At 39.1% G+C, this 12,032-nt stretch overlaps 1 long non-coding RNA gene across 1 annotated transcript in view; it reads right to left on the bottom strand.

Annotated features, from left to right (window-relative positions):
- LOC102546763 (uncharacterized) overlaps nucleotides 1-12,032 on the bottom strand; it is a 94,444-nt gene that overhangs the window by 57,153 nt on the left and 25,259 nt on the right. The window contains exons 9-11 of the long non-coding RNA XR_005495511.2: nucleotides 2,091-10,354; nucleotides 1,730-1,893; nucleotides 1,023-1,287 (exon numbers count right to left, since the gene is read on the bottom strand). This is a non-coding gene — a long non-coding RNA (uncharacterized LOC102546763). The remainder of the gene's footprint in view (nucleotides 1-1,022; nucleotides 1,288-1,729; nucleotides 1,894-2,090; nucleotides 10,355-12,032) is intronic.

The following is a 12,032-nucleotide window of genomic DNA, read 5'->3' as shown; positions in this document are numbered from 1 at the left end:
AAGTCACCCTGTAGACTAGATGACTGGAGAGGACTTTCCTCTGACAATATAGAACAGTTTTCATGCTTTTGACGGTCATTCATAGAAAACCTGGGTCAGGTACAGAAATCAATATGGAAAACATTTCACCAGACAACATCACAGAAAGGGAAATTCTGGAACTAACTAAGTCAAGCAGAATGACTTCTGTTTGCTGCTGCTTCACTTCAGTATGCTCACCTTTACCCTAGAGTTTGTCCTCTTAGGGTAAAATAGATTTTTGCAGCACTGGGTACCATCTACCCACCCTGGACCAATTATTCGAAGGAAAATTGAATTACTCTAGTCACTTAGAGAGATTATTCTCATCCTTGATCACGTATTACAGTAGTCTGAATGGCTCTTTAAAGCACAGGTTGCTGACTCGTATCTGCTTTGGTTGCCAGGTGGGTAGGTCTACAATTGAACTTTAAAGTTTTGCAGGAACTGACATAATGAGATATCGATGCTGTTGGTCTACAAATCACACTGACAATCACTAGGTTGGGTCCATTGATGTTAACCCACTGGGAATATGAGGAAGGGTCTTTCTTCCCTAATGTATACTTTCATATGCGACAGGAAGGGTCAGTTTTTGTTAACAAGAAAGGGGAAGAGAGTAGCTTTCAATATTTGTCAATCATTAGAGCAGGAGAAAGAATGCGAATGTTTCCAGAACATATTGATCAAGAGGCAAATCATGGAGTAGAAATAAGACTAGACTTCAGAAAATTATAGGCAGACAAATATTCTTTTTTTAAAAAAAAGAATTAAGTGCAGTATGTTAAAATACATATAAAAATAACAAAAAAGATAAAATCAATAAGTCAAAAAGTCTACATATCTCACTATACTTCTATACAATAAGAACTTGGAATGAAAGTTGTATTCCTTCACATTGTATTTTTGCATTTGATACATGTATACATTTGTTTGCATATATACATACATTATAATCAAGGATTTCTGCAATACTTTCTAAGGCGTTCACCTTTGCTACTCACTAGGAGGCTTGCTTGTACCCTGTGACACTTGGTTAAAGAGTCTTCCACCTCAGGGACTGTGTGAACAGTCCCTCTGTGACGTGGCGTTGTCTGTTCCAATCCTCTGTGATGGTAAGTCAGACTCTCCATCTGAACCCCTTCCCCTGATATGTGCTGTTGTATCTGTCTGAATCTCTTTCGTTTTCCTCCTCTCCAGAAAGGTGCAGGAATTCTCCCTGCTCTCAGGTCCCCAGAGTATTTTGAAGTCTGCCACTGTGTTCTTGGTCTGGGGAAGAAAACAGACATGAAGACTATTCTCGGAAGCTGTGCATCTCAAATCTCATTACCCCTGCATTTCTCAACCTGTGCTATTCCTAGTGTGAAAGGAAAAAGAATAACTCAATTTCCACCACTGAGTGCCTGGACCTAAGTTAAAAAACTGAAGACATATTACTTTGGATTATTTTCTTCTCTGTATTTTTGTGTAGGCACATTTTCCTACAAGCCAGAGAGTGTAAAGAAAACAGCAGAAACCCAGAAAACAATTTATCATTATTATTATTATTATTATTATTATTATTATTATTATTATTATTACTATAATGGTATAGTGGTATTCTGCTATAATGGTAAATTGTAACCTATAACCTATTTTCTGATCCCCAAGAAATCATACTTGGAAGGATGCCACGCCATTCTGTTTGGAAGGGCACATTGCACAGAATTACCTATCGACTGAAGCAATAATACTGAGGCAGGATAGAGCCCATCTTCACTCTCAGTTTAATCCGATTGAGAATAGCATGGCAACACACTGTCTATGATCTGCTTCTGGAAGTGTTTATTAAAGAGGAAGGGAAAAGTCATCCTAAATGTGGGCCAGAGTCTGGAACTGCACAAAATGGAGAGCACAAGGTGAACGTCACTGCCTCCCTCCCCTCCCCTTCTCCTCCCCCCATCCCTTCCTTCTCCCTCCCTCCCCTCCTTCTCCCCCGTCTCTCTGCTTCCTGACAATGGAAGTGATAGGAGTAACTACCTAGTTTTTCAGTCGCAATTATTTCCCCACAACGATAGACGACAATGACGTACCCTCAAACCTGTGAGCCACAATAAACCCTTCTTTCCTTAAATTCCATTTTGTCTGGCATTTTGTTATAGCACCAAGAAAAGCAACTAACACAAATGGCCAACGGAAACACTAGCCAATGAGAGTCTTACAAAACGATCGCCATTTTCTGATTCTAACCCGTGTTTTTCCCAGCATGCTCTGCTTTCTCCTCTTCTACTTAGTCGAAGATCCCTGAAGAAGGAAGGGAGTCTAGCAGCACTCAGATGAGCTGTGGTGCAAATCATAAAGAAAACACACTCAGTTTGGGTAGAGTTATGAGACTCAATTCTGATGCAGCAAAACCAGAACATTTGCTCGTAAACTTTGGATCCATTTACGTCTTAGATGCTTCTCCACTTGGTCAACAATGCCAATAGTTTTGGCATACCAAGTACATTCATTTGGTTACCTAAGAATTGTAGGCTGCCCGTTATCGGCGATGATGATCTCGGATTGCTCGCAGTCTTCTCAGGGCTGCCAGCTTCCCTTTCATCTTAACTTCTCCCCAATGAGGGCAAACGTTCTCTGCTAAGACATGACTCACTTGCTGCCCAATCAACTTGTCTGATTCCTCAAAGATGTGTCTCCTTTCCTAGTGCCCCGGTACTACCTACATGGATCCTAAGTCTTTGATTATGCCAGGACTGCTGTCTCCCGTGAAGGCCCCCCTGGTCACTTTGCAACAGTTCTGCACAGCCACAGCAATTTTGGGATGAAAGACCCCCAAACTTGGGGAGACTCTCGCTCCAGTCACGGGTTGGGGTGCCCCCAAGAAACGCGAGTAGCCAGTCTTGATGTAACAGCAAGAGGTAGCGTTTATTAACGAGATCCCGGACCGAAACGTATCTCACACAGGAGACAGAGGAATCGACCCCGAGCCTCTTCAGGCAGGGGTTTATATAGGAGAAGCCAGGGGGTTTCGTGTGGTTATCAGCAAGGGAAATGGGTACAAGGTCTCATCTGCAAGCAGTACATGCGGCTGGGGTGTTCTCAATATAGGAGAACGTCTTATCTTTATCTGTAGAGCAGGGAGTCATCCGTCCGGATGGCCCCCTTCCTGGAACAATCCCTCGACCTTGTTTTTAGGCTTGGCCGGGCACATCTCAGGCCAGCTCTGTCCTGTCCCCTTATCTGCTGTTCTTTTGTAGTTTTTATGAAGTTTTTATTTTAACTCTTTAGCTCCAAATGGTTGGGCAAGCCCTATAGTCTCCCTCAGGTAGTCCGGACCTTGTTTATGACTAACTTTTTGAAATTTAACTCTTCAGGGATTCCTTTGTGTCTGGCGGTGTAGGCGGTCCGCAATACGCAAACCACCCCAGGGTCTGCGTGCACCTCAGCTGCATTCCGGATGCAGATGAGTTATCCCAGACACTTCTTCCTCCCGTTGATCTTCCAGTGACCCCCAATGAAGAACTTCCTGGAAGACACCATTGCACTATGTCTAACTCCCTGCCCAGAAACTTAGTAACCGCTCCCACCGGTCACATGCTCCTGATGACATCATCTACCCCATCTTGTGCCCTAATTCACACTGTACCTTCCTGAACCTTTTTTATTTTTTTTTATTTTTTTACTTTTATGTTTAATCTTTTTTTTAATAGTACAGTCTGCCCTCATCCTATACCTCCTCCCCCATCTCCAAGAGGATGTCCCTATCCCAACCCCACCATAACCCCCCACTCTCTGGGCCCTCAAGTCTCTCAAGGATTAGGTACATCTTCTCTAACTGAGGACAGACCAGGCAGTCCTCTGCTGTATATGTGTGGGGGACAGAGGTGGAGTGGAGTGGGCGCTCCTATCAGCTAGTGTATGCTGCCTGCTTGGTAGCTCAGTGACTGAGAGACCTCACGGGTCCAGGTTACTTGAGACTGCTGGTCTGCTTACAGGGTCACCCTCCTCCTCAGTTTCTTCCAGCTTTTCCCTAATTCAACCATAGGGATCAACAGCTTCCACCCATTGGTTGGGTGTAAATATCTGCATCTGACTCTTTCAGCTGCTTGTTGGGTCTCTCAGAGGACAGGATCCTGTCTATAAGCACATCATAGCCTCAGCAATAGTTCAGGCCTTGAAGCCTACCCGCCCCCATCCCAGTTTGAGTCTGTCACTGGACCTCCTTTCACTCAGTCTCTTCTCCATTTTTGTCCCTACAGTTCTTTCAGATAGAAACAATTCTGTATTTCTACTGGAGGTGGACTCTACAAGTTCCCTCTCCTCACTGTAGGACATTTCATATAAGGTCTCTCTCTTTGAGTCCTAAGAGTCTCTAGTGTTCCAGGTCTCTGGTACATTCTGGAGGGTCCGCACACCTCCTACCTCCCAAGGTTGCCCGTTTCCATTCTTTCTGCTGGCCCTCAGGGTTTCAGTCCCATTTCCTTCTCCCCCTAATACCTGGCCATGTTCTCCTTTTCCCCTCCCTGTCCCCTCTCCCACTAGGGACTCTCACTCCCTCTGGCCCCATGATTTCTTTCTTTTCCCTCCCAAGTGGGATTAAGGAATCCTCTCTTGGACCCTTCAGCCTGTTAACCTTGAGTTCTATGGATTGTATCTTGCATATTCTGTACTTTTTTGGCTAATATCTAGGTATTAGTGAGTACATACCATGCAGATCCCTTTGAGTCTGAGTTAACAAACTTAGGATGATATTTTCTAGTTCTATCCATTTGCCTGCAAAATTCATGATGTCCTCATTCTTAATAGCTAAGTAGTATTCCATTGTGTAAATGAACCACATTTTCTGTATCCATTCTTTTGTTGTGGGACATCTGAGTTGTCTCCAACTTCTGGCTATCACAAATAAGGTTGCTATGAACATAGTGGAACACATGCTCCTGTGACAAGTTGGGGCATCTTTTGTGTATATGCCTAAGAGTGGTATAGTATTCACATAAAAGATAAAATATTTAAAATATAATACAAATGTACTAATATAAATTATTAACATCATTACAGACAATAACATAAGCATTTATGTTTCTGTTCATTTTAAGAATTATTTTTGATGCAAATGATGATTCAGTTTATTAATATTGCTATTCTGAGTTATCATTGAAAATAATTAGTGCACTATGAAATACACAACTTTAGAACTTCATGCTATTTGTATGATTTTAATGATATTTTCTGTGAGTTATTTCAGTTGTAGATCTTCTTATATGATTTGCATATTCATAGAATATTGTGAAATGCTATACCTTATCATTAAATTATACATCAAGATATATCCTTTTCAATTACCATAGGAAAATGTTTACACACAGACACATACTCCTATAGTTTCAAAAGTGAGAGCAGAGAAAATTATTTTCAAAAACTATACAAATTAACTCTTAATAGTCTTCATCAAGTTCCTATCATCTGTAATTCTCTCTAGGAACTGTTCTACTCAGATGACTTAAAGAATTATTTTGTAGAAGAGAAAACTCAGACCCAAGCTTTGGCTGTCCTGACAATACTGGCACTTCATCGTGACTTTATGACAGGGCAACCAAAGCCCCTGATCATGAAGCACAGATGGGAGGTAATTCAGAAAACATCTCCAAATTCTATGTAAGTTGATTTTCCATGAATTCCTTTTTAAAGGCAAAAAGAGTCAGTTTTCTCCTTCCCTTATGAAGGTCTTAGGGATCCAACTCAAGGTGTCAAACTTCGTGTCAAGCACCATTACTGTCTAAGCCATCTTATTTACCCCAAAATTTCATCCTTTAGCCAAGAGTGTCTTTCCATTTACTATAATAATCCAGGCTGACCTCTAACTTATAACAATCCCCCTGCCTCAGCTTGCCATGTACTGGGATTACTGGGGAAAAATCACCAAGCTCTAGCTTTAGAATTCTAGCTTTAGAATTTGTGTTATTGTAATGTACTTTAGAAATCTAAGCATTGAAAAAAATTTATGAACATATTCTACTAATTATTTTCAAATTCATAAAAAGCAATTGGCTGAAAATTGTCTTCTGTATGTTAATACTTAACATGGACAAAGCTAGGACACCAGTGCATAGACTTTTCTCCAAAAGATATTCATTAGTTTTATTCTCCATAAAAAACGCCTTTCCATACCTGACATTTAAAACTTAAATACACGTAACTCTGAAGATGATATATTTAGATCATTGTGTGAAATGATGTATTAGGATATTTTCAGCAAGTGTTGTTATGTTTTCCCACAGATGTGGAAAATATGTCATGTTTGGCAATAATTCAGTATCAATAAAGAAACACTTCTGAACCAGAAAAAAAAAACGCCTTTCCAGAACTAGGACCCCTGTGTTTACAGAAGTATAACCAGCCACATGTGTAATTTTGTGTTTTCTGATAACTGTATTTGAAAAACAGGTGTAGTCAGTCAGGGTAGTGAACACCTATATTCCTAGCCTTTGGGAGGCTAGGCTAAGGCAGGAGGATCAGTAAAAGTTTGAGCTGAGCCTAGGCTACATAGTGAGTTTGAAGCTAGCCCAGGCCCTATAGCAATACCTTGTTTCAAAAAGCAACACAAAAGTGGTTTAGGAGAAAATAATTTCTATAAGGATTTTATTGAAGTATGATTTGCATGAAACATAAAACTTATCCCAAATGCTCAATTCATTGTATAATTCAGTAGATTTCAGAAGGTTCCTGTGTAGGTATCCTTTAAACTTATAAGAAGTGATGTGGTTCTATATCAAATCCAATGCGTGCACCAGTGACTTTAACAATAGGGAGCAGATAGGTCCAAAAGGGAGCTAGAGAATGTTTCAGTGGGATCTGGAATGGCAGTGGAGAAGTATCTTTAGAGGAGAGAAACTTAGTTCCTAGTGTTACCTGGATCACAAATGAATGGCACTGTGACATTCAGAAAGCAGAAACAGCACACAAATTTCTCAATTACCACAGGGAGAAACCAAGATATTCCATGACAAAACCAAATTTAAACAATGTCTTTCCACCAATTCAGCCATACAGAGGATAATGGAAGGAAATCTCCAACACGGGGTTGGAGGGGGAACTATAGCCAAGAAAAAGCAAGAAACTTATCTTCTCAAATAAAACCAAGAGAAGAGAACCATACAGACATAATTACACCTCTAACAACAAAAATAACAGGAAACAACAATCATTGGTCCTTTATAACTGTCAATATCAATGAACTCAATTGCCCAATAAAAAAAACATACATTGACAGGCTGGATACATAAACATGAACTAGCATTTTGCTATTACAGGAAACATACCACAGTGAAAAAGACAGACACTACTTCAAAGTAAAAGACTAGAAAAAAATTCCAAGCAAATGGTACCAAGAAAAAAGCTGGATTAGTAATTCTAGTATCCAATAAAATCGACTTTCAACCAAAAGCTATGTAAAAAGATGGGGAAGGACAATATATATACTCATCAAAGGAAAAACCCACGAAGATGAACTTCCAATTTTGAACATCCATGTCCCAAATGCAAGGGCACCCACATTTGTAAAAGAAACATTAGTGAAGCTCAGAGCACACATTGAAACTAGCACAATAATCGTAGGAGACTTTAACACCCTACTCTCACCAGTGGAAACAGAAAACAGAGACACAGTGAAGCTAACAGAAGTTGTGAACCAAATAGATTTAACATATATCTACAGAAATTTTCACGCTAAATCAAAGGTATATACCATCTTCCCAGAACCTCATAGTACCTTCTCCAAAACTGACCATATAATCAGTCACAAAACAAGCCTCAACCAATATAAGAAGATTGAAATAATACCATGCATTCTATCAGATCCCCGCATACTAAAGCTGATCTTCAAAAACAACAAGAGCAACAGAAAGCCCACATACATATGGAAGCTGAACGACTCCCTACTCAATGATAACTTGGTCAGGGAAGAAAAAAGAAATTAAAGACTCTTTGGAATTTAATGAAAATGAAGGTACAACATACCAAAAGATATGGGACAGAACTCATAGCTCTGAGTACCTCCATGAGGAAATTGAACAGAGCATACAGAAGCAGCTTAACAGAACATCTGAAAACTCTAAAACAAAAAAGAAGCAAATACACCCAAGAGGAATAGATGGTAGGAAATAATCAATTTCAGGGCTGAAATCAACCAAGCAGAAACAAAAGGAACTATACAAAGAATCAACAAAACCAGGAGCTGATTGAGAAAATTAACAAGATAGATAAACACTTAGCCAGACTAACCAGAGGGTACAGAGGCAGTATCCAAATTAACAACATCAGAAATGAAAAGGATGATATAACAACAGAAATGGAGGAAATCCAAAAAAAATCATCAGATCCTATTACAAAAGCCCATACTCAACAGAACTGGAAAATCTGGATGAAATGGACAATTTTATAGACAGATACCAGGTACCAAAGTTAAATCGGGATCTGATAAACCACCGGAACAATCCCATAACTCCTAAAGAAATAGAAACAGTCATAAAGTCTCCCAACCAAAAAATGCCCAGGACTAGATGATTTTATTGTAGAATTCTATCAGACCTTCAAAGAAGATCTAATACTCTTCCAACTATTCCATATTACCCAATACACTCTATAAAGCTACAGTTACCCTGATACCTAAACTATACAAAGACTCAGCAAAGACAAAGAACATCAGACCAATTTCCCTCAAGGAAATTCTTGCAAGATGAATCCAAGAACACATCAAAATGATCACTCACCATAATGAAGTAGGATTCATCCCAGGGATGGATGGATGGTTCAATACATGGAAACCTATCAACATCATCCACTATGTAAACAAACTCAAAGAAAAATAAATAATTAAACATAAATTATATATGAGAATTTGTGACATGGTAAATAACTCAATCTGCATGTATATGGATATTACATGTATGTTTACATCTCAACTGTCCTGTCCTTTGTCATCCTGAAATGTCCAGCACGTTGGGATTGTAAGGAAAGCCAGTGGGCCATTGGCTTAACTTGAATTAAGACCTAATTTATTCAGAGCAGCGTATTAAGGGCCTTGTGTTAAGGAGCTGACATCACTGTTCTATCTTCCCTTCTCTCTCTTTGCCATAGCTTTCTCTGTGACAGACAAATCATTGTTTGGAAGAGCACACAGTCATACCATGTGAAGAGAAAGCAAAGGTTGGTGGTCAGGTCTCCTGTTTGGAGCCATTCATGCCTTAGACTCCACATTGTCCAAACATAGATGCAATGGTAAGCATATGATTCCACAACCTGTCCCTTACTTGACATAAACACATTAATTTTAAATAGCTTGAGCTTACTAAGTAAACAGATATGTCAACATTGTGAATAATTACCTCTAATTTAAAAAAACCATTAGTATCAAGCTGACAATTTGCTTATGATAATCTGTTCATTATAGCTATACAATGTCATTTAAGTACAAACTTACATACATATGTGCATGCTCATATACTCAATATATTTAATACTTAAAGGTCCCTCCTTCCTGTGCGTCTTGCATAGAAATGGTGCGCTTGGGCTTCAGAGTCCACAACTAGGAGGTTTATAATCTGCAAAACTGTGAGCATCTTTCAGGAGTCTCATCGTCTGTCAGATGATGGCGTTCTATGGATGGGCGTGGCTGTAATGCATGTAGCACGCATTTGTAGAGAGGGACTACAAACACATTTTCTACTAGATGGCCACTGTACTTCTTGCTGACGTCATCTACTCTCACACATTAGAGCCAAGTTCCCTTCTCCAATCAAGAACCAAGTTTTTCTTCACTAATCTCTCCAAGATCAGGATCGTGCCAGCATCTGTTAAATTTCTTCCGGTGTTATGCCACTGCAGCTCTCCCATTGGAATCCATTTCATGTCAGGAGCATTTCATAGACTTATTGAAACACTCTCTTCTAAATCAGCCTGAAGTCCTTATTCTGTTCCCATCCCATTTCTAGGCAAGCCTGTGCTTGACCTAGCTTCCTCCTCTTCTGGGGACATAGGGTTTTTCTCTTCCTGAAGTACATAATTGACATACACCTTGCCCCTGCAGCAAGATCATTTGCTCATTGCAGATCAGTTGCTTTTGGTGGGTAGGTCTCACGGGGGTCACTTCCTTTCAGAGATACCCATGGCTATAGATGCCCGAGAACTCCCACTGGAATGTGCAGACGCTGCCCTGGCTTGCCTGGCTATGAGCTGCTATTTCTTTCCAGGGCTGGTTCGTTCTTAAAAACTAATGTCGCTTTGACTGATTCTGTCACTTCTTTAGATTTTATTCCGTCCTCTGGGATTTTACAAGCTGCCCATCAGATGTGTTACACTAGAAGAAATAAAACACATGCCTTGAAGAAATTCCTCACATCTAAAATTTAAAACAAATTCACTAACAAAGTTTGACTTAGTAATTCCAGCCTCAATCCTATATTAATTAAGTAACCAAGGGATGAAACATTTGTATATGGTGGAAATGTTCTAAGAATGTCCTAGAGGTGACATAAAGAGGGGTACCAAAGTATAATATTTTGATGTCCAAAGTCTATTTTCTACTTTAATACCATATATTTCATATTAAGACTCTTTTATTATAAAGAATATTTAATATCCTGACATATATTGCCTTGATAAAAATTATCTTAGCCAGTGATGTAAGAAACTGATATTAGCAGTAATGCATTTTCTCACATTAAATTAATTTTAACAGGAAAACTATGGCATATAAAGGCATATCAAAGAATGAGGACATACTAATGGTTCTGGGAGATGTAGGACCTGCTGGATACCATAAGCACATAGTTGCATATATATCCATGCATTCTGGGACTTGTATTTAATTTCTGACATCCTCTTAGGAGAGTCTATCTCATTCAAAAATTAACATATATTATACTATGTTAACTTGTGTTTAGAAAGTGCTGGAAATCTAAATATAACATGATAGCTTAAATGACAGAAGATCTCATTTTTTTTATCATCTCTACATGATTGTCTGTGGCAGTAGTTCTCAACCGTCCAAATGCTGTGACCCTCTAATATAGTTCCTCATGTTGTAGTGCCCTGTAACAATAAAATTATTTTAGTAGTTACTTCATAACTGTAACTTTTCTATTACTGTGAATCATAATGTAAATATCTGTGTCTTATGATGGTCTTAGGTGACCCCTGGTAAAGGGTCATTAAACCTTCCCCCCTAGGTAACACCTGTGAAAGGGTCATTAAACTTTCCACCCAAAGGATTCAAGACCCAGAAGTTGAGAACTGCTGGTCTATGGTGGTCTGAATATGAACCCTCCTCCATTCATCTTTCCCTGACTCCTTATCACATAGAATTCACTATTCAACTAAACATCATGTTCTGTGTTTCTTTAAAAGCAAACTTGCAGTTACTGCCAGTAAAAGATTCTTGGACAGAATCTTTTGCAGTGGAATAAGGAAGCGAAAACACTGAATAAGTATAAAATTTTCATTGCTTAAACCAGGGGTAATTCGTAAATGATAGCAGAATAAGAACATAGCAATTCTAGCCAAAAATAGTTTTTAATAAACAAAAACTAAGCTGTAAAGAATCAAACATTTGAAACTCATTGGCTATGGTATCCCCACATGTGTGCCAAAAATCAATGAGATTGATGAATTTCTAAACTTTATTAATATATTTCATGACCTTCTCCATTTTGTACTTAAAAGTCCTAATATCCACAAGATGTCTTTCTTGTGATATGCTTAAAAGTTAGCTATGAAAATCTCCCAGGAGTCATGTACAAATACTGTGCATTGACCACCAAGGTGTTTATTTTTCACAAATAGGAAATCAAGCATTTCTACTGTCATTTTGTGATTCTATCCACAGAAGAGAATATTCACAAATCCTTAAGGATTACAACCAGAAACAGACTTCCCGGAGAACTGGCATCCAAGATGACCTCCAATGTTCTGACTCCTTTAACGTGTAATAATAATTGTGTAGTTTCCCCTGACTTCAGGTTGTGCCAGAGTCATGT

This window comes from Rattus norvegicus, chromosome 17 (assembly GCF_036323735.1).
Source record: "Rattus norvegicus strain BN/NHsdMcwi chromosome 17, GRCr8, whole genome shotgun sequence".
In the NCBI taxonomy this organism is placed as follows: Eukaryota; Metazoa; Chordata; class Mammalia; order Rodentia; family Muridae; genus Rattus; species Rattus norvegicus.
The sequence above is the reverse complement of the archived record's forward strand: the minus strand, read 5'-3'. Positions and strand labels throughout refer to the sequence as shown.